The sequence below is a fragment of the Lissotriton vulgaris genome, chromosome 3_1 (assembly GCF_964263255.1).
Source record: "Lissotriton vulgaris chromosome 3_1, aLisVul1.2, whole genome shotgun sequence".
In the NCBI taxonomy this organism is placed as follows: Eukaryota; Metazoa; Chordata; class Amphibia; order Caudata; family Salamandridae; genus Lissotriton; species Lissotriton vulgaris.
Genome location: NC_141689.1, coordinates 1,729,656,453 through 1,729,676,976, shown reverse-complemented (window position 1 = coordinate 1,729,676,976; position 20,524 = coordinate 1,729,656,453).

The window sequence follows — 20,524 nt, the reverse complement described above, 5'->3', positions numbered from 1 at the left end:
TCGTGTGCAGTGACCACATCGAGGCGCTCCCCTATTGGTGTGTGTTGCGGATTGGTGAAACGGCGTGAATGGAGCACATCTGCCCGGACCAGTTAATGGATTGTCTCTCCCTGGTGTTCCTCAAACTCGACAACAATGTACTCAGGTCTCAACACCTTCTTGCATCTTGGGGAATGCTCACATATCCCACCACAACAGTGGACATGCCTGCCTTCACCTGGACTCAGAATGCATGTGCGTGGAACTACGCGTGTGTACACGCACCTGTGCAAGGTGATGCAGTCCCATGGGTGGAGCTGCACAGCATCATTGGCAACGTTCCCAAATCTGACATATTGCTGGGGGGAGAGTGCACACATGGCAATGTAGTACTACATGTGACCTTGTAGGACCATTTCACCTGCTCACCTGCAGTCGGCGCAATCCTGTGGTACAGCACTATGCCGATCACATGGGCTGTGAGTCATGCCCCCTGATACTGGGCAATGAGCATACATACGCCAAACATTACTTGACTCATCCAGCAAGGCAAGGTGGGCTGAGCGCGTTGTCATCCATAATGATTTGTGTTAATTTTTGCCTCACCATCATTTCTTTCACCTCGACATGTTCCCATGCTGCCTCTAAGTGTCTTGAGTATTTGTCTGCACGTTTTGACCCTTACCTTGCCGTACTGACACACACATGCTGATAAAGTCTATGCTGCTTCGCTAGTGTACAACTGTGATGAGTGTTGATTAAAATGACAAATCGTGGGCCTTAATAAGCATTGTCCATACACAGGAGGTGCTGACTCATGCCTGTACAATGGGGGTCGTTCCCATTTGACAGCTCCACCATTATGGGCTAGACATTTTGTTATGGATAGTTGCTGGAAGACCTGTGCACTTAAGTGCCTTCAGCAATGTGAGTGTTGTGTCCAACTACTTGCCATGTAGAGTAATGTTATATATCAAAATAGACTGTGTCCACACAGATGTGTGTGAGTAGGTATGTGAAGAGACGTTCAGTTGTGACATGTGATGGAGGACCCCACTTCTGGCCTGCTACCGATTTTGTCATTTCTACACACTGCCCAATCCAATGAATGGACATGAGCCTATGTTGGTGGGTTGCAAGATTGTTGTTCATGTGCAAGGAGGCCACAGCTAGTTCACACCTTCACAGTCATCTAATAGACCATGTGGCTCAGGGTCAACCATGCGCATTGATGTCATTTACCAGGGTGTACCGTCTTGTGCAATCAATGTTCCCACAATAATCCATGCTTTTATACTTGAGTGAACAAAGACATGACACATCTGTGTGATTTATAATGTTTTATTCACATTCTGGTGAATTCCAGAGCTGGAGCAGTACATGGCCATGCCAAGCCCGCATTACATTGTAGCCCAGTGGTGGGCCAACCAGAGTCCATTGGGGAATGAATAGTAAATTGAAAGAGGAAGAATTCAGTCCGCAGCCGGATGGCTGTTTCATTGGTAACACAAGCAAATATGGCAGTCCATGTCGGGGTCCAGGTGAATGTGGCAGAGTGTTCCGGGGGACAGTGGAAGGTGTGTCCCAGGGCATGATGCATTGGGCTGAAACAGACAGGGACAGGCCATATGGGGGCGATGCATGCTACTACCTCCTTCCTCACATAGTCATTACCCCCACATCTTACTCCTCTGATACGTCTTTTGTGTCCGGTGTGTCGTGTGTGTGCTGGTGTAATGGCTGCATCACTGTGTGCCACTGACGCATCAGGAGTCGGAGATATGGGTATCAAAGTTCCAGCAGCAGGTATCTGGGACAGGCTTAGTGGCAGCAATGGCAAGATGAGGATCTGCAGGGCATGTAAGATCCAAGCTACATCTCGCTGGTGTTCAGCCCTGGCAGCCATACTTCCAGCCTTCATCAGCTCCATAGTCTCCATTGTCCTGTGCATATGTGCCAACTCTGTGCTGTCATCGCTGGAGCCTGTCTGACTAGACTCTTTTTGTATCCGAGTAATGGCCCCAGCGATGTCAGCCAAGGATTGTCGGAGAGCATGGTGCGAACATTGGGTGTCCAATAGGGACTGTAAGTAGTCCCTGATGGGACTCGGACACCCACGTATGGCATCACGTTTGGTTAGCAAAACACACAAGATGATGGATGGAATGTTGCACAATGGCAAAACATTCACCCAGAGTCACAGATCTGGGTTTGATCCATCGTATTTTGCTCACCAAGCCACCCCAGTTCAGACACGGCCATATGCAAATCAATCTTGACCCAGTGCCTCATGGGTACAGTCCAGTCCGAACTGCCAAGCCATGTCTTCGCTGGACAGGAATCAAGCATCCTAGGACCGGTTTCTGCCTATCAGCCGTCTTCAGCCAGGATAGCTTGACTCCAGTGGCTTAGTGAGTAAGGGATCCACATCTGGGCATACCCTTCCCACATAGGGTGAAGCAAAACACCAAAGATGATGGCCGGAATGTTGCACAATGGCAACACATTCATCCCCAGTCACAGATCTGCGTTTAATCCATCGTTATTTTGCTCAACAATCCACCTCAGTTCAGACATGGCCATGTGCAAATCAGTATTGAACCTTTGCCTCATGAGAACAGTCCAGCCTGAACTGCCAATCCATGTCTTTTCTGCACAGGAATCAAGCATCCTAGGACCGGTTTCTGGCTATCAGCCTTCTTCAGACAGGATAGCTTGACTCCAGTGGCTTAGTGAGCACGGGACACACGTCTGGGCATACCCTTCCCATATAGGGTGAACATCAAAACACACAAGATAATGAACGGAATGTTGCACAATGGCAAAACATTCACCCCAGTCACAGATCTGGGTTTAATCCATCGATATTTTGCTCACCAAGCTACCCCAGTTCAGACGTGGCTATATTCAAATCAGTCTTGACCCGGTGCCTCATGGGAACAGTCCAGCCCGAACAGCCAAGCCATTTCTTCCCTGGACCGGAATCAAGCATCCTAGGTTCAGTTACAGGCAATCAGGCGTCTTCAGCCAGGATACCTTGACTCCAGTGGCTTAGTGAGACGGGATCCAAGTCTGGGCATACCCTTCCCCCATAGGGTGAACAGCAAAACACACAAGATGATGGATGGAATGTTGCACAATGGCAAAACATTCACCCCCAGTCACAGATCTGCATTTAATCCTTCGTTGTTTTGCTGACCAAGCCACCCCAGTTCAGAGATGGCCATATGCAAATCAGTCTTGACCCTGTGCCTCATGGGTACAGTCCAGCCCGAACTGCCAAGCCATGTCTTCCCTGGACCGGAATCAAGCATCCTAGGATCGGTTTCCGGGCATCAGCCGTCTTCAGCCAGGATAGCTTGACTCCAGAGGCTTGGCTGCCACATGCTCAAAACCCACCCGCAGCTGATCTGCTATCTCCTCCTAGCAACCCAACACACAGCTTTGGAATGCCATGTGTTGGTCGGGGGTGTCCTAGTAGACCACTGTAGTGGTGTGTGCTTCCTGCTGTGTGGTCTATGTCAAGTCAAGTCAAGTCAAGTCAAGAGATTTATATAGCGCGCTACATACCCATAGGGTCTCAAGGCGCTTGAGGAAGGGTGGGGAATTACTTGTCGAATATCCAAGTTTTAAGTTGCTTTCTGAATGCTAGGTGGTTCTGAGTAAGGCGAAGGTGAGTGGGAAGAGAGTTCCAAGTTTTAGCTGCCAGGTAGGAGAAGGATCTACCTCCCTTGATGGTTTTGTTGATGCGAGGTACAGTGGCAAGGGCTTGGTTGGAGGATCGTAGCTGACGGGAGGGGGTGTGGAAGGACAGTCGTGTGTTGAGGCATTCGGGTCCAAGTTCGTAAAGTGCTTTGTGTGCGTGGGTTAGGAGGCGGAAAGTAATCCTCTTATTTACAGGGAGCCAGTGGAGGTTTTTCAGGTGACCAGAGATGTGTTCTTTACGCGGGATGTCTAGTATGAGCCTGGCTGAAGCGTTCTGGATGCGTTGGAGTTTTTTCTGGAGTTTTGCGGTGGTACCGGCGTATAGGGTGTTTCCGTAGTCTAGGCGGCTCGTGACCAGTGCGTGGGTGACCGTTTTTCTAGTTTCGGTGGGGATCCAGCTAAATGTTTTTTTGAGCATGCGAAGAATGTTGAAGCAAGATGAAGAAACGGCGTTGACTTGTCTGGTCATCGAGAGTGAGGAGTCCAGGATGACGCCCAGGTTCCGTGCGTGGTCAGTTGGGATGGGTGCTTTTCCTAGGGCAGCTGGCCACCAAGAGTCATCCCAGGCGGAGGGGGAGGTGCCTAAGATGAGGACTTCTGTTTTGTCTGAGTTCAGTTTCAGACGGCTGTGCTTCATCCACTCGGCTACTTCTTTCATTCCTTCATGTAGGTTGGTTTTGGCGGTGTTAGGGTCTTTGGTGAGTGAGAGGATCAGTTGAGTGTCGTCAGCGTAGGAGATGATGTTGAGATTGTGTTGGCGAGCGATGGCCGCGAGGGGGCTCATGTATACGTTGAAGAGGGTGGGGCTGAGTGACGATCCTTGTGGCACGCTGCAGATGACTTCAGAGGCCTCTGACTTGAATGGTGTGAGGCGGACTCTCTGGGTTCTTCCGGTGAGGAACGAGGTGATCCATTCCAGTGCTTTTCCTTGGATTCCGACGTTTCTGAGGCGCTGTAGAAGGGTGCTATGACAGACTCTGTCGAAGGCAGCGGAGAGGTCGAGGAGGATGAGGGCGACTGTGTCTCCGTTGTCCAGTAGAGTTCGAATGTCGTCTGTTGCTGCGATGAGTGCGGTCTCAGTGCTGTGTTTGGCTCGGAAGCCGGACTGTGAGGAGTCGAGGGATTTGTTGGTTTCGAGGAAGGTGGCGAGCTGGTTGTTGACAGCTTTCTCGATGACTTTGGCCGGGAATGGAAGAAGCGAGATGGGGCGGTAGTTTTTGAGTTCGGTGGGGTCAGCTGTGGGTTTTTTCAGAAGGGCGCTGAGTTCTGCGTGTTTCCAGCTTTCCGGGAAGGTGGCGGAGTTGAGGGAGCAGTTGATGACATCTCGGAGGTGTGGTGCTATGATGGAGTCTGCTTTGTTGAAGATGGGGGATACCAACAACAAGACTATGGATATTTTGACCCCTCCACTCCTTTTTTAGGGGCGCGCCAAGGACGGACGAAGGGGAGGAACCGGAGAGGTACTACGGTCCACTGGAACACCGAAGAAGAAGAAACCCCTCGGGTATCAACAAGGAGTATGACAGGCGCCACGAGGAACCAGAAGTGAGTCTGGTCGTGAATCTTTTTGATATCGAATTAACAGCTCCACAGAAAAGAGTCTTGGAAAAAGGTTTAGTTTATGTGCCCACAGCCAACATGGATAAATTCCATCTCTGCCAAGAGGTACAGGAATTCATGCGACGCCTAAAGCTGCAGGTTTTCTTTAAAGACAAAGATGAAGAAACAGATCATGGAGATACCAACTTAAGACCTAAATCTAGGTTTACTCCCATGGACAACACCCTACCTGTTGAACTACTTACATTTGAAAAGGCAGTAATGATGGAGTTGGAAAACATCAATCCTCTAGAGAAACGTGTCTTTCATAATACTACCAACGAAGAAAGGCAAGCATTACGAGACCTTAGCAACAACAAGAGAGTGATAATTAAGCCTGCCGACAAAGGCGGTGCCACTGTCATACAGAATATTGAGAATTATGACAATGAGTGCATGAGGTTGCTACAGGACAAGAGAAACTATGAAGTTCTGCATACTGATCCCACAGCAACTATACAGATAAAGACTGGTACAATGGTAGAGGAGGCGCTAGCACATGATTGGATCACCAAGAAAGAAGGAGACTTCCTCTGTCAAAAGGATCCAAAAATCCCCTATCTATACACCTTACCCAAGATCCACAAAAGCATTCAGAACTCTCCAGGACGACCCATAGTCTCGGGCATTGGGTCCGTCCTGGAGCCGGTTTCTAGTTTTGCAGACGCCTTTCTTAGACCTATGGTCCAAAGGACATCTACGTACCTTAGAGACACTAAAGATGTTCTAAATCTTTTGGAAGAAGCCAGTTTTGATCCCAACACCCAGCTATTAATTAGCTGTGATGTGGAGAGCCTTTACACCAGTTTGCCACATCAAGCCACCTTGGAGATCATTGAGGACGTCCTTTTTGAAGATTTCTGGGAATACCAGACACCGCGCAATGTGGTGCTGAACTGTTGCTCTCTGGCTTTGAAGGAAAACTTCTTTGAATACAATGGCACCCTATATTTACAAAAACACGGGACCAGTATGGGAAGCACATTCGCTCCTAGCATAGCTGGACTGTACGTACACCACCTAGAGGTGACCAAAATATTGAATCCCAACAACCCTTTCAGATCCAACATCAAGCTATGATGTAGTGTGGCTCACTGGTTAGAGGCGGCAGACCCGAGAGCAGAGGACGGCCCGGGACCAGGGTTTCGGTTCCCGGTGCGGCAGGTTTCTGGACCAAGGTCAGCGGACTCGATAATTCTCTCGCCTCGGTGCCCACTCTGATCAGCGATCACACTCGGCAACTCTGGGCATTAGCTTGCCTCATCTTCACTAACGGCCCCACCAGACCGCCGGGGATGCCTGGTCTCACCCTGGAGATACCCATTAAGGGACCATCTCTCAGGGGAGCCAGGAAGGGTTTCGCAGCGGTCGAAGCGCCTTGGGACCCTCCGGGTAAGTAGTGCGCTATATAAATGCCTATACACACACGCTATGGAAAAGATACATCGATGATATCCTGATCATCTGGGATGGAGATGAAAAAGACTCTGAACAATTTTTGACATGGCTTAATCTACAAGATGATTTCATAAGATTCACCAGCACAACCTCCAGGAGTAACTTGGTTTTCCTTAATTAATTAATTAAATTAATTGCAGGTTTATATAGCGCTAGGGTCGACTCCCGGAGGAGTATCTCCGCGCTTCGACCGCTGTGAAACCCTTCCTGGCTTCCCTGAGAGGTGGTCCCTTAATGGGTATCTCCAGGGTGAGACCAGGCATCCCCGGCGGTCTGGTGGGGCCGTTAGTGAAGATGAGGCAAGCTAATTCCCAGAGTTGCCGAGTGTGATCGCTGATCAGAGTGGGCACCGAGGCGAGAGAATTATCGAGTCCGCTGACCCTGGTCCAGAAACCTGCCGCATCGGGAATCGAACCCTGGTCCCGGGCCGTCCTCTGCTCTTGGGTCTGCCGCCTCTAACCAGTGAGCCACACTACTTCACCTTGATCTGAACATATTCCCCAAGAATGGAAGACTGATGACCACGACCCATTTTAAGAGTACCTCCAAGAACTGTCTCTTAATGTACAACAGTTTCCATCCGAAACATCTACGGGATAATCTCCCATACGGTCAGTTCCTACATTTACGCAGGAACTGTACTGAAATTGGAAACTTTAAAAAACAATCAGAGGATCTCAAAAGAAACTAAAGGCACGAATGTACCCTGATCGTATCATTAACCAGGCTTACACACGGGCGAAAAACAACTGCCGCGAGAGCCTTTTGGAAACAAAAACACCAAAGGAGGAAGAGAAACGGCCAATTTGTGTGACCACATATAACACCAGTTCGGATTTAGTGACCAAAATTATCAACAGAAATTGGAAAATCCTGAACAGTGGTGGAATGCAAATACCAAAACCTATGTTTGCACACAAAAGACCAAAAAGCCTGAGAGATGTCTTGGTTCATACAAGACCAAAACTGAACAACAACAATGTACAAAGGGATCCTAATTTTGTTCAAGGACACTACCCATGTGGAGGGTGCAGGGTCTGTGGTCTAACTAAGAAGAGCAAGAAGATAACCTTTAACAATGGTACCGTCTGGGAACAAAGAGGTTTCAGTAACTGCAACAGTGCCAATGCCATATACCTGATTACCTGCCCCTGCAAACTTGAATATGTAGGAATGACAAGCAGGGCAGTGAAAATCAGGATAGGGGAACATAAGAGCACTATAAAATGCAGGAAATCAAGTACAAAACTCACGAACCATTTGCTGGAAAGAAATCATAAACCGGAGGAGATAACATGGACTGTAATAGAACTGGTCAGTAATGAAAGATTCCTATTAGAGAAAGAGCAGAGATGGGTGTTTCGCATTCAGTCACACAAAACGGGGCTGAATGACGACATACCCTGGAGCCAGCTGTAATGAACTACTCTGACTATCTTGATTCTGACCCACATTATTCACATTAAACCCCTCTGCATCCGATGGGCTGTGTAATTATCAGACAATCCACAATTGATAAGGTTGTAGTCCTTACCCTTTAACACATAATATGTATTGCAATGTGTCTATCATTAGTGGTTTTATAACGATCCCTTTTTTTGAGTAACCCTCGATTGAGAGAATAGGTAGCGAGGAAAGACTTCCGCTTTTGCCCCTCGTCTGTGCCATCAGGTGGCAGGCATCTTGAGCGGTTCGCGCTCTAGCTTCAGCGCAGTGAGCCGCACCCTCCCGAATGACAACGCGGAAATGCAGGGCTTTTAAATAACCTCGGACACACGAGCCGGGCAATCTTCGGAGCAGCACGGGGGTAGGAACAAGGATTCCGTTATCTGCCGGACATTAAACCGCGCAGAATACCCCTCGCCTGCAAGCTCATGGGGCTCTGAAAATTACTGACAAAAGTATGTATTGATCCCTTTGATAGGGTTGTGAGTCGAGTGAAACACTTATTGTTTTTCAGCATTTCCCTTCTCATGTGGAAAATGCGAAGGAGGGTTCCCCTTTCCCCCTGTTAATTGCTGGTTTGTTGGAAATGCATGGAGTCATGATTGTTGGTGTGTATGATGAGATGATAGTGTACCCGTACCCTGAGGTCACTATATGTCTCTAACGAGAGAAACTTTGGCGACAGACAGCTGATCTCGATAGATGTAATGTTCTTACCTGTTTGATTACATACAGGTACATGATCGCTTTTAGAGATATAAGGCGGTTTCTCCACCAATGTGGTATACAACTATCTGTTTGCATTCCCATTCAGATTGTGATGCTAATTTACGCATATATGTTGGTTTCTTTCTTTCTCCTTTTCTTTACAGAGACCACATTAGGTCCATTTTTTACTGTATTGTTTCTGCTTCACCTGGGCCAACTCATGCCCCGAAGCACAAACATTCAGCTGATTTTTGCTGAATTGTTTGTAGGACAGTAGGCATATCTTCATAGAACTGAGTATTTATAAGTAGGGATCACTATTTGGTCCTGATGAGTAAGCAGTAGGGGACTGCTTACGAAACATGTCGACTAGGTAGCTAGCTATTGCTCTACCTCACAACCCCTTCTTAATGTTCCCAGCTAGAGAAGTCAATAAAGTATATTTTTTTCTACTATGCCAGGGAATTTTTAACTTTTTCTACTTTTTTCACACTCACTAGTGTTAGGTCCCTACACTCTCACTGATACCCATGCACCCACACATAGCCTCTGTCACAACTTAAGTGCTCCCGCGTAGTTCGTCTGGTCGTAGCAGGCCCCGTCCCGTTATAGGGGCGGGAAGACCCCTATGATGAAGCATGACACTAACAGCTTTTTAGTGTGTGAGGGGTATCTTAACAAGCACATTGTGCTCTCATCTTTTCACCTTTAAGAGAGAGCCTAGTACCACTTCTAATAGCAAAAATGTAAAATAAAAACTATCACTTCATTCACTTTTTTGATAGAATCTCTTTGGTTATGTAAAGTCCTGCTTGGAGGGTGATCCTATCAGTACCTCTACGCTCCTCTTTTTGGTTTGGATTTACTGACAGCGCACAGCTGTGGAAGCTTACAGAAGAATTTACAAACTTTCCCTCTCTACCTCCACAAAAGTGATTCTGCACTACACAACGAGCTCTTGATAGACAAGGGGACCCCTCTTTATCTTTGCTTTCAACAATGGCCGACTTGGGCCTAGCTTTTACCGAAGACCAGATCTCTAACCTGATGGCATCCTTGGGAACGTTTGAGGGCTTAAATACTGCAGGTCCCTCCAATAAAAACAAAGACTGGGATGAACTTGAGGAGCTAAGGAGAACCCAGATAAAAACGGCTATCCATGGCTTACTAATGTCTGAATACCTCAAGGTGAACACTGCACCATCTGGCCTTGTTGTTCGCAATGAACCCTTCATTTTTTTTACAAGACAAGACTTTCAAGATCGACTGGTCTAAAATCTCGTGGCGATGTACCAGAGATTGGATTGTTCTCATTATAATGACTGCGAGTAGATTGGCCAGTGAACTCAAGGCCGAGGTACAAACCATAGAAATTCGCATAAAAAGTTACGAATCTCCTGCCGACATCAAGAAATACCTAGATGAGATGAATAAATCTCTTAATGAGTTCGAAACCACTCTCAAAGATAGCAAATATGAGAAATTGAAAAAAGATAACAGCCGATGGACTAAAGAAAGGATTTACCCTTATATCAAGGATGATTACAAATCAACCAATGACAATGCTACAGATGATGAGACATCCGATTCAGGCTCCAATAGTTCAAACTCCAGTAGGAATAGAAGTCCAAGATATCGGGGAAATACGAGAAACTTTCGCAGACCCAATTTTCGAGGCTCAAGAGGATGGAGCAATTTCAACCCTCCCATGATGTACCCACCTCAACAACAATATGGTCCACCCCCTTTTCAACATCCACAAGGACCATTCCCTACTTGGGGATACCAACAACAAGACTATGGATATTTTGACCCCTCCACTCCTTTTTTTAGGGGCGCGCCAAGGACGGACGAAGGGGAGGAACCGGAGCGGTACTACGGTCCACTGGAACACCGAAGAAGAAGAAACCCCTCGGGTATCAACAAGGAGTATGACAGGCGCCACGAGGAACCAGAAGTGAGTCTGGTCGTGAATCTTTCTGATATCGAATTAACAGCTCCACAGAAAAGAGTCTTGGAAAAAGGTTTAGGTTATGTGCCCACAGCCAACATGGATAAATTCCATCTCTGCCAAGAGGTACAGGAATTCATGCGACGCCTAAAGCTGCAGGTTTTCTTTAAAGCCAAAGATGAACAAACAGATCATGGAGATACCAACTTAAGACCTAAATCTAGGTTTACTCCCATGGACAACACCCTACCTGTTGAACTACTTACATTTGAAAAGGCAGTAATGATGGAGTTGGAAAACATCAATCCTCTAGAGAAACGTGTCTTTCATAATACTACCAACGAAGAAAGGCAAGCATTACGAGACCTTAGCAACAACAAGAGAGTGATAATTAAGCCTGCCGACAAAGGCGGTGCCACTGTCATACAGAATATTGAGAATTATGACAATGAGTGCATGAGATTGCTACAGGACAAGAGAAACTATGAAGTTCTGCATACTGATTCCACAGCAACTATACAGATAAAAATTGGTACAATGGTAGAGGAGGCGCTAGCACATGATTGGATCACCAAGAAAGAAGGAGACTTCCTCTGTCAAAAGGATCCAAAAATCCCCTATCTATACACCTTACCCAAGATCCACAAAAGCATTCAGAACCCTCCAGGACGACCCATAGTCTCGGGCATTGGGTAAGCGTGGGCGGAAAATCCGTTCCGCTCGCGGATTTTGCGGATTTTCGGGAAATCCGCAATCCGCGAGATTTGCGGATTTCCCGCAAAATCCGCAAATTCGCACGCAGCGGATTTTTTTGGCGGTGCGCGGCGTTGGTGATACAATTTTTGCGGCGCGCGGCGTTTATCATCGTTTGCCGAGTTGTTTTTTTCGATAGTTTGCGAGTGCTGCGCCATTTTGGATCTTGCTGTGTGATCCCGCGGGAATTGGCGAGCGCGATTACGTCATCGCGGCTTGCCAGCGATAGTTTGTCAACGCGAGTACGACGAGATCACGTCTCGCGGTACTTCGCAATTGCGAGATTTGAGATGCGGCAAGCGAAAATATAAATTTGCAATTCTGCACAAGAAATCCACCAGCAAGCAGCATAAACCTTCTAGAAATGATGATTTTTATGTGAATAACTCCTTAGTTTGACATTTGCCTGCACTTTTTTAGCGAGGAGTCCATTTTGGGGAGGGGGGCAGGGGGGTGGGAGGAAGGAAGTGCCCCATAGTCTTCAACTTCCTGTTCCTGTTCAGCAGGCTCCTCCCAGTGCTTTGTCCATCTCCTGGTCACTTTTCATTCGGATGTGGACCTGGAAGGATTACTTTTTGTGGATGCTGCTGGATCTTTGGATTTGAGGCCTTTTTGACTTTCTTTGGATCACTGTTGGATTAGAAATTTTACAAGTAAGTTTGTTTGGGGCATTACAGTTGCTGCAACTAAAATTTTGGGATTTTCGATTTTTGGGCTGTTTTGGGGCCTTTTCCCCAGGGGTACTCAGTGGTGGGTGGACTGATTCTTTCTGTGGGTTGTCTTGAACTTAAACATCATGGAGGCCATAGATGAATTGGGATTGTGCTGATTTTTCTGTGTTTTTCGATTTTTTTTTTTGTAAAATTTTGTGTTTTTCGATTTTTGACCTGTTGTTGGGGCCTTGACCAGGGGTAGTGAGTGGTGCATGGGCCTAGTCTTTCTGTGGGCTGTCTTGAATTTAAACATCATGGAGGCCATGGATGGAATGGGATTGTGCTGATTTTGCAGTGTTTTTCGATTTTTGGGCCTGTACTTGTGGCCTTTTCACCAGGGGTATTTGAGTCTAGCATGGGCCTAGTCTTTCTGTGGGCTGTCTTGAATTTAAACATCATGGAGGCCATGGATGGAATGGGATTGTGCTGATTTTGCAGTGTTTTTCGATTTTTGGGGGTGTTCATGGGGAGGGACATGCCATGTGGCTGGTGGCCATTTTGAGTGCAGCTACAGGCACTGGCCATGTGCTGGCAGGCAAGTGGCCATTTTGAATGCAGGCTTTGTTGTTAGGCCTCCAACCATTTTGCCTACTTTTCAACCTTTATTTATGCCCAGGGGTAGTGAGTCTTGCATGGGCCTAGTATTTCTGTGGGTTGTCTTGAATTTAAACATCATGGAGGCCATGGATTGAATGGGATTGTGCTGATTTTGCAGTGTTTTTCGATTTTTGGGCCTGTACTTGTGGCCTTTTCACCAGGGGTATTTGAGTCTAGCATGGGCCTAGTCTTTCGGTGGGCTGTCTTGAATTTAAACATCATGGAGGCCATGGATGGAATGGGATTGTACTGATTTTTCTGTGTTTTTCGATTTTTTTTTTTGTAAAATTTTGTGTTTTTCGATTTTTGACCTGTTGTTGGGGCCTTGACCAGGGGTAGTGAGTGGTGCATGGGCCTAGTCTTTCTGTGGGCTGTCTTGAATTTAAACATCATGGAGGCCATGGATGGAATGGCATTGTGCTGATTTTGCAGTGTTTTTCGATTTTTGGGCCTGTACTTGTGGCCTTTTCACCAGGGGTATTTGAGTCTAGCATGGGCCTAGTCTTTCTGTGGGCTGTCTTGAATCTAAACATCATGGAGGCCATGGATGGAATGGGATTGTGCTGATTTTGCAGTGTTTTTCGATTTTTGGGGGTGTTCATGGGGAGGGACATGCCATGTGGCTGGTGGCCATTTTGAGTGCAGCTACAGGCACTGGCCATGTGCTGGCAGGCAAGTGGCCATTTTGAATGCAGGCTTTGTTGTTAGGCCTCCAACCATTTTGCCTACTTTTCAACCTTTATTTATGCCCAGGGGTAGTGAGTCTTGCATGGGCCTAGTATTTCTGTGGGTTGTCTTGAATTTAAACATCATGGAGGCCATGGATTGAATGGGATTGTGCTGATTTTGCAGTGTTTTTCGATTTTTGGGCCTGTACTTGTGGCCTTTTCACCAGGGGTATTTGAGTCTAGCATGGGCCTAGTCTTTCTGTGGGCTGTCTTGAATTTAAACATCATGGAGGCCATGGATCGAATGGGATTGTACTGATTTTTCTGTGTTTTTCGATTTTTTTTTTTGTAAAATTTTGTGTTTTTCGATTTTTGACCTGTTGTTGGGGCCTTGACCAGGGGTAGTGAGTGGTGCATGGGCCTAGTCTTTCTGTGGGCTGTCTTGAATTTAAACATCATGGAGGCCATGGATGGAATGGCATTGTGCTGATTTTGCAGTGTTTTTCGATTTTTGGGCCTGTACTTGTGGCCTTTTCACCAGGGGTATTTGAGTCTAGCATGGGCCTAGTCTTTCTGTGGGCTGTCTTGAATTTAAACATCATGGAGGCCATGGATGGAATGGGATTGTGCTGATTTTGCAGTGTTTTTCGATTTTTGGGGGTGTTCATGGGGAGGGACATGCCATGTGGCTGGTGGCCATTTTGAGTGCAGCTACAGGCACTGGCCATGTGCTGGCAGGCAAGTGGCCATTTTGAATGCAGGCTTTGTTGTTAGGCCTCCAACCATTTTGCCTACTTTTCAACCTTTATTTATGCCCAGGGGTAGTGAGTCTTGCATGGGCCTAGTATTTCTGTGGGTTGTCTTGAATTTAAACATCATGGAGGCCATGGATTGAATGGGATTGTGCTCATTTTGCAGTGTTTTTCGATTTTTGGGCCTGTACTTGTGGCCTTTTCACCAGGGGTATTTGAGTCTAGCATGGGCCTAGTCTTTCGGTGGGCTGTCTTGAATTTAAACATCATGGAGGCCATGGATGGAATGGGATTGTACTGATTTTTCTGTGTTTTTCGATTTTTTTTTTGTGTAAAATTTTGTGTTTTTCGATTTTTGACCTGTTGTTGGGGCCTTGACCAGGGGTAGTGAGTGGTGCATGGGCCTAGTCTTTCTGTGGGCTGTCTTGAATTTAAACATCATGGAGGCCATGGATGGAATGGGATTGTGCTGATTTTGCAGTGTTTTTCGATTTTTGGGGGTGTTCATGGGGAGGGACATGCCATGTGGCTGGTGGCCATTTTGAGTGCAGCTACAGGCACTGGCCATGTGCTGGCAGGCAAGTGGCCATTTTAAATGCAGGCTTTGTTGTTAGGCCTCCAACCATTTTGCCTACTTTTCAACCTTTATTTATGCCCAGGGGTAGTGAGTCTTGCATGGGCCTAGTCTTTCTGTGGGTTGTCTTGAATTTAAACATTATGGAGGGCATGGATGGATTGGGATTGTGCTGATTTTGCAGTGTTTTTCGATTTTTTTGTGCTCTATAACTGAACTGATGTTCCTCTGTCTTCCATTTTTTTTAGGTGCACAAGACTCAAGAGAACCACCAGTGCCAGGAAGAAGTCCTGCAGCGGTGTGTGTGTGCAGCATAACGTCACGCGACGTCACGTCTGGCCTCAGACAACTCTACAATTCGTGCAACTGCGGCCTGCTGTCTGACCTGCTCTGAAGAAGATGGCCCCAAAGAAAGTTCTCCGTAGCTCCTCTAGCAAGAAAGTTGCTAGTAAGGAGCAGAAGAAGCAAGTTACCAAGGAGGCTGGTGTGCCACCCGCCACTTTTTTTGGGAGCAAAAAAAAAAGTACGCCTGCAGCAGCAGGATCTGCTGGGGACCAAGCTGAGAGCAGCACCCCTGCTCCATTGGGTTCAGTGCCTCCACCACCACGCCAACTTAAGTCAAAGCCCTTGAGTGCTTCAGAGGCAGTCAGTGTACTTCTCCAATCACCATCGACCAGTGATGTTGGCTCATCGCAAGAAAGTAGCAGCAATGTCCCTGAATCAACACAGGTTGTTGTAACTCATCTGACAAGTGTTGAACAACCACAGCCGCAACAACAACACCATGTGCAAGTACACGCCCAAGTACATGTGGAAGGAGAGGCAGCAAAAGGAGATGCGCAAGCAAAGGTGCATGGAGGTTCACAAGTGCCCACAATAGTTGTTCCTCCCGAAGTAGGGGCACATTTGGAAATCGACATTGAAGCTGAGGTATCATTGGAAGCCACTCCTCCTGATGATCATTCATTGTCTTCCACATCCCTAGCAAGGAAAAGATCAAGGGGGGTGTCTACATCTTCTTCAAGCCCACCTCGTTCTGGTGCAAGTGATCTGTCTTGGGAACCACCACAACTGCGGTCTGACAGTGAGGCAGAGGCACACCATGATCTGACACCGGCACCTAAGCGTAAAAGGAAGGTCGTCCAAAAACTCAAACCTATGGAGTGTGATGAGGCTCAACAAGAAGTGACAGATACTGCTGGTGATGAAGCCTCTCACGATGACGACGAGCCAGTCATCACAAAGGTCACTGCAGCCCCACCGGGCATGCAGCAAAGAGACATTTTGACCCTATCCCGAGAAGCTGCTGAGCGTGATGATGATGTCGGCGAGGAGGCAATGGAAATGGAATCATTAGATTTGGAGTTAAGTAGTACACCAAAACCTACCGCTTCCATATTTCTTCGCAAGAAGGTACCCACCTCGTCCTCGACCTCAATTCGTGGTGGTGAAAGTGCAAAACGTACTGAAGTTCGGCAATCCACATCCTCCACTTCATCTGTCATTAGCAGCAGGACCACCACCACCAGTATCGCCGCCTCCTCCGGCCCCCGAAGACATTTCAAGTCTCCAGTTTGGGACTTCTTTAGTGTTTGCCCAAAAAAGGAAAACGTAGCCATTTGTAGCCTTTGTAAGCTTCTAGTTAGTCGTGGTAAGCTTGGTTCTAACTATGGTACCGGAGGCCAGAGAGGTCATCTTGAGAGAGCGCACCCTGTCCAATGGTTTCCGCACCTAGAGGCGGTCAAGAAAGCCGGAATTGCACGTAATGAAAACGTTGATTTGTCATCTGCTGATGACGAGGAGGTACAAGAAGACGAATCAAACACTTCACTTACACCCAGTTCCCATGTCAGCAGCACACCCCATGGGAGCCACACTAAGAGTGTGGGAGAGAGTGAGACATCAATGCGGAAAAGTTCATCAGCGAGCGTAACTGGGTCGAAGAGATCATCATCATCCCGTAAATCATTGGTCCAGGGCAACATTAAAAAGATGTTGTTTACAGAAGCGCAATATGAACGCAACCACCCAATGACCCGTCTGTATAACACTAAGCTGGCTAAAATGCTAGCTCTGGACCTTCTCCCTTTTTCTTTTGTAGAAGGGGTTGGTTTTCTAGAATTAGTGGCAGTGCTCTGCCCTAAATGGAAGGTTCCTAGCCGGTTCTATTTTGCCCGAGTTGCGGTTCCAGCACTACATGAAGATGTTCTGAAGGTGATTGGGGCAGCTTTGCAGAAGAGTGCTGTTCACACTATACATCTGACAACAGACATGTGGACCAGTGGCGCAGGCGCTGATTACATGTGCATCACTGCACACTGGGTCTCTTTTTCAGGGGCTAAAGCAAAGCTAAACTCAGGTGTTGACACTAACATTGTTTTTAAAGGTGCTCGGAAACATGCAACACTAGCCATGTTTGGTTTGGAGAAACGTCACACAGCAGAAAACATTTTGGATGTCTTTAACACAAAGGTCCTTAACTGTCTGTCCCCACTAAAACGCAAGGTTGGTTATGTTTCCACGGACAATGGCTCCAATATAGTTAAGGCCATGAGGGACGGTTACTATTTCAGAGTGCCGTGTTTGGCGCACTGTATAAACCTGGTTGTCCAAAAATTCTTGGGTAATAAACGCAGTGCAGCGTACAGTGTATTGGAGAACTGCCGAAAAATTTGCAAGCATTTCAGGCATTCTTTTAAGGCCCGTAAGCAGCTGAGGAGCATGCTATATCAATGTCAAATGCCAGTGAAAGCACTCATCCAGGAGGTGGTAACACGTTGGAACTCAACCTTCTACATGCTTGAGCGTCTGTATGAGCAGTATACGCAACTCGATCAATATTTCTTGAAAGAGGGTATAGAGGAGCTGAGGATGGGTGGGCCGCAATGGAACATAGTTGAAAGCCTAACACGCATGCTTCGTCCTTTTGAGGTCTTCACGCGTGCAGTCAGCAAGGAGGACTCTAATTTGGGAAAAGCTATCCCATTGTTGTACATGCTGGAGGACCAACTGAAGGAGGTGTGTTCTGTGTTTCGAAAAGATGACAAAAAGAAAGACTCTTTGCTTCTGGCTGAGCAATTATTAGAGCTCCTACAAGGTGATGAACGTCTTCAAAAGATCCACTCAGAACAGCATTACATTTGTGCTACTATTCTGGATCCACGCTACAAAAAGGCGCTGGCAGGCAGAGCATTCTTTCCTTTTGGTGATGAAGATGTTACAAAGTACAAACGTTGGCTAGCCTTGTCAGCCAAGAAGTTTGAAACAGAACGGCTGGAAATTGAAGGAAATGGCAGTACATCAGCAGGCCATCCCCAGTCAAAACAATCCACTTCTGCACCTGTGGCTGTGGCACAAGTGACCTCTCAGCCGTTAAAGACACCGGCAACCGGATCATCTGCACGAAAGACAACAGAAACATTGGAGGCTGAAGAGGATTGGCTAGCTCTGCGTGGGTTTGGTTCTCAAAAGGTCAGAGGCACAGCAAGAGCTACGCAAAGTGGAGGAACCTTGGAGGAGGACCTTGAGTCGATGGTGAAGGACTATCTGAATGACTCCACAGAGGTCTATGTTAATTCTGACCCATTGGCGTATTGGCATGGGAAAAAAGAATTGTGGCCACAGCTCACCAACCTGGCTATAAACTACTTGTCTTGCCCACTCGCAAGTGTGTCTTCTGAACGGGTTTTCAGTGCGGCTGGTGGGATTGTAACTCCCAAACGGAGCCGCCTCTCGCCCAAAAATGTGGAGAGGTTAACAATGATCAAGATGAATCAGCACCTCATACCACCAGATATAAGAGTACGAGAGAGCATGCCGGATGAAGAGGAGGTGGCCAGCACCATAGATGAGGGAATTTCTACTCTGTCAGGTGGCACTGACCTCACCCTGGCTGAATTAGCAGAGTATGATGACGAAGCCTTATTCTTATTCCTGGACCGTGATACCGACTTCGAGCCCTGAAAATGAGACAACGAATCAATAACTTTCTTTTTCATCCTTATTCACTTTTATTCCTGTGTGTCTGTCTTTCTTTGTTGTGCACAGTTAATATAATTCAAACTTTAATCAGATAATCACAAAAACAAGCCCATCAGCAGAACTGTCTTCACTTGTTTGCTAATTTATTTGAAGGTGCCGCAGTCTGCATTCCTCAGGTTCACAAGTTCAGAAGAACATGCTCCTCTATCCTCCAGACTCCTATTTCCATCAAAGCAGAGGGCTGGTTTACGCCCAATGAAGAAAGACTCAGCACTTGTGGGGGTGTTGTTCTACCTCTTTGCAGGTGAGTTGACGGGTCTGGGGCCATTGCTGGGAAGCACTAAAAGTGGTTTGGACCAAATCCGAGGCGGAAAATTTTTTGTGTTTTTGATGACTTGCTTGCCTTTGAGGTGCTCTTAGGGGGGGTTCCGTCTGTTTGTGGGTGAGTTTCGTGGTCTGAGAGCATTGCTGGGACACTCTAATCTTGATTGCATTTGCTTTTCAGGAAATCCGTCGTGCCAACCCCGACTTATGGCCTAGCTACGCAGCGCGTTTGGACCGAAGGCCCAGAAATATTGCAAGTATGAGATTTTGCTTTTGGCCTGTTTGGGGGTGTTACGCTTCTTGGCGGGTGGGTTGCCGGGTCTTGGGGCATTCCTGGGAAGGTCTAATACCGGGTAGAAGTGGTTGGGACAAAATCCAGGCCGATTTTTTTTTTGGCTATTTCTGACATTTTGCTCTATGTAGCGTTTTCGGGGGCCTGTTTGGGGGGCTTCCTGGTGTTTGCGGGTGAGTTTCGTGGTCTGGGAGCACTGCTGGGACACTCTAATCTTGATTGCATTTGCTTTTCAGGAAATCCGTCGTGCCAACCCCGACTTATGGCCTAGCTACGCAGCGCGTTTGGACCGAAGGCCCAGAAATATTGCAAGTATGAGATTTTGCTTTTGGCCTGTTTGGGGGTGTTACGCTTCTTGGCGGGTGGGTTGCCGGGTCTTGGGGCATTCCTGGGAAGGTCTAATACCGGGTAGAAGTGGTTGGGACAAAATCCAGGCCGATTTTTTTTTTGGCTATTTCTGACATTTTGCTCTATGTAGCGTTTTCGGGGGCCAATTGGGGGGCTTCCTGGTGTTTGCGGGTGAGTTTCGTGGTCTGGGAGCACTGCTGGGACACTCTAATCTTGATTGCATTTGCTTTTCAGGAAATCCGTCGTGCCAACCCCGACTTATGGCCTAGCTACGCAGCGCGTTTGGACCGAAGGCCCAGAAATATTGCAAGTATGAGATTTTGCTTTTGGCCTGTTTGGGGGTGTTACGCTTCTTGGCGGGTGGGTTGCCGGGTCTTGGGGCATTCCTGGGAAGGTCTAATACCGGGTAGAAGTGGTTGGGACAAAATCCGCGCGGAAAAGCCTTTAGTTTTGGCACTTTTTGTAACTTAGGGTTCGTTAGGGTTAGCCCTAGCAGCAGGATTGCATGTGTTTCGGGGTGTTCTAGATTTTTGAAACTGAGTTCTGGGGTCTTAGAGCACTCGTGAGAATGTGTAATTTTGGTTGCAAGTCATTTGAAGAAAATCCATGGTGGGAAAGGGGGGATTTGGCATAGTTAAAGAAAGCCTTTGCCACTATTCTTAACTTAGGGTTCGTT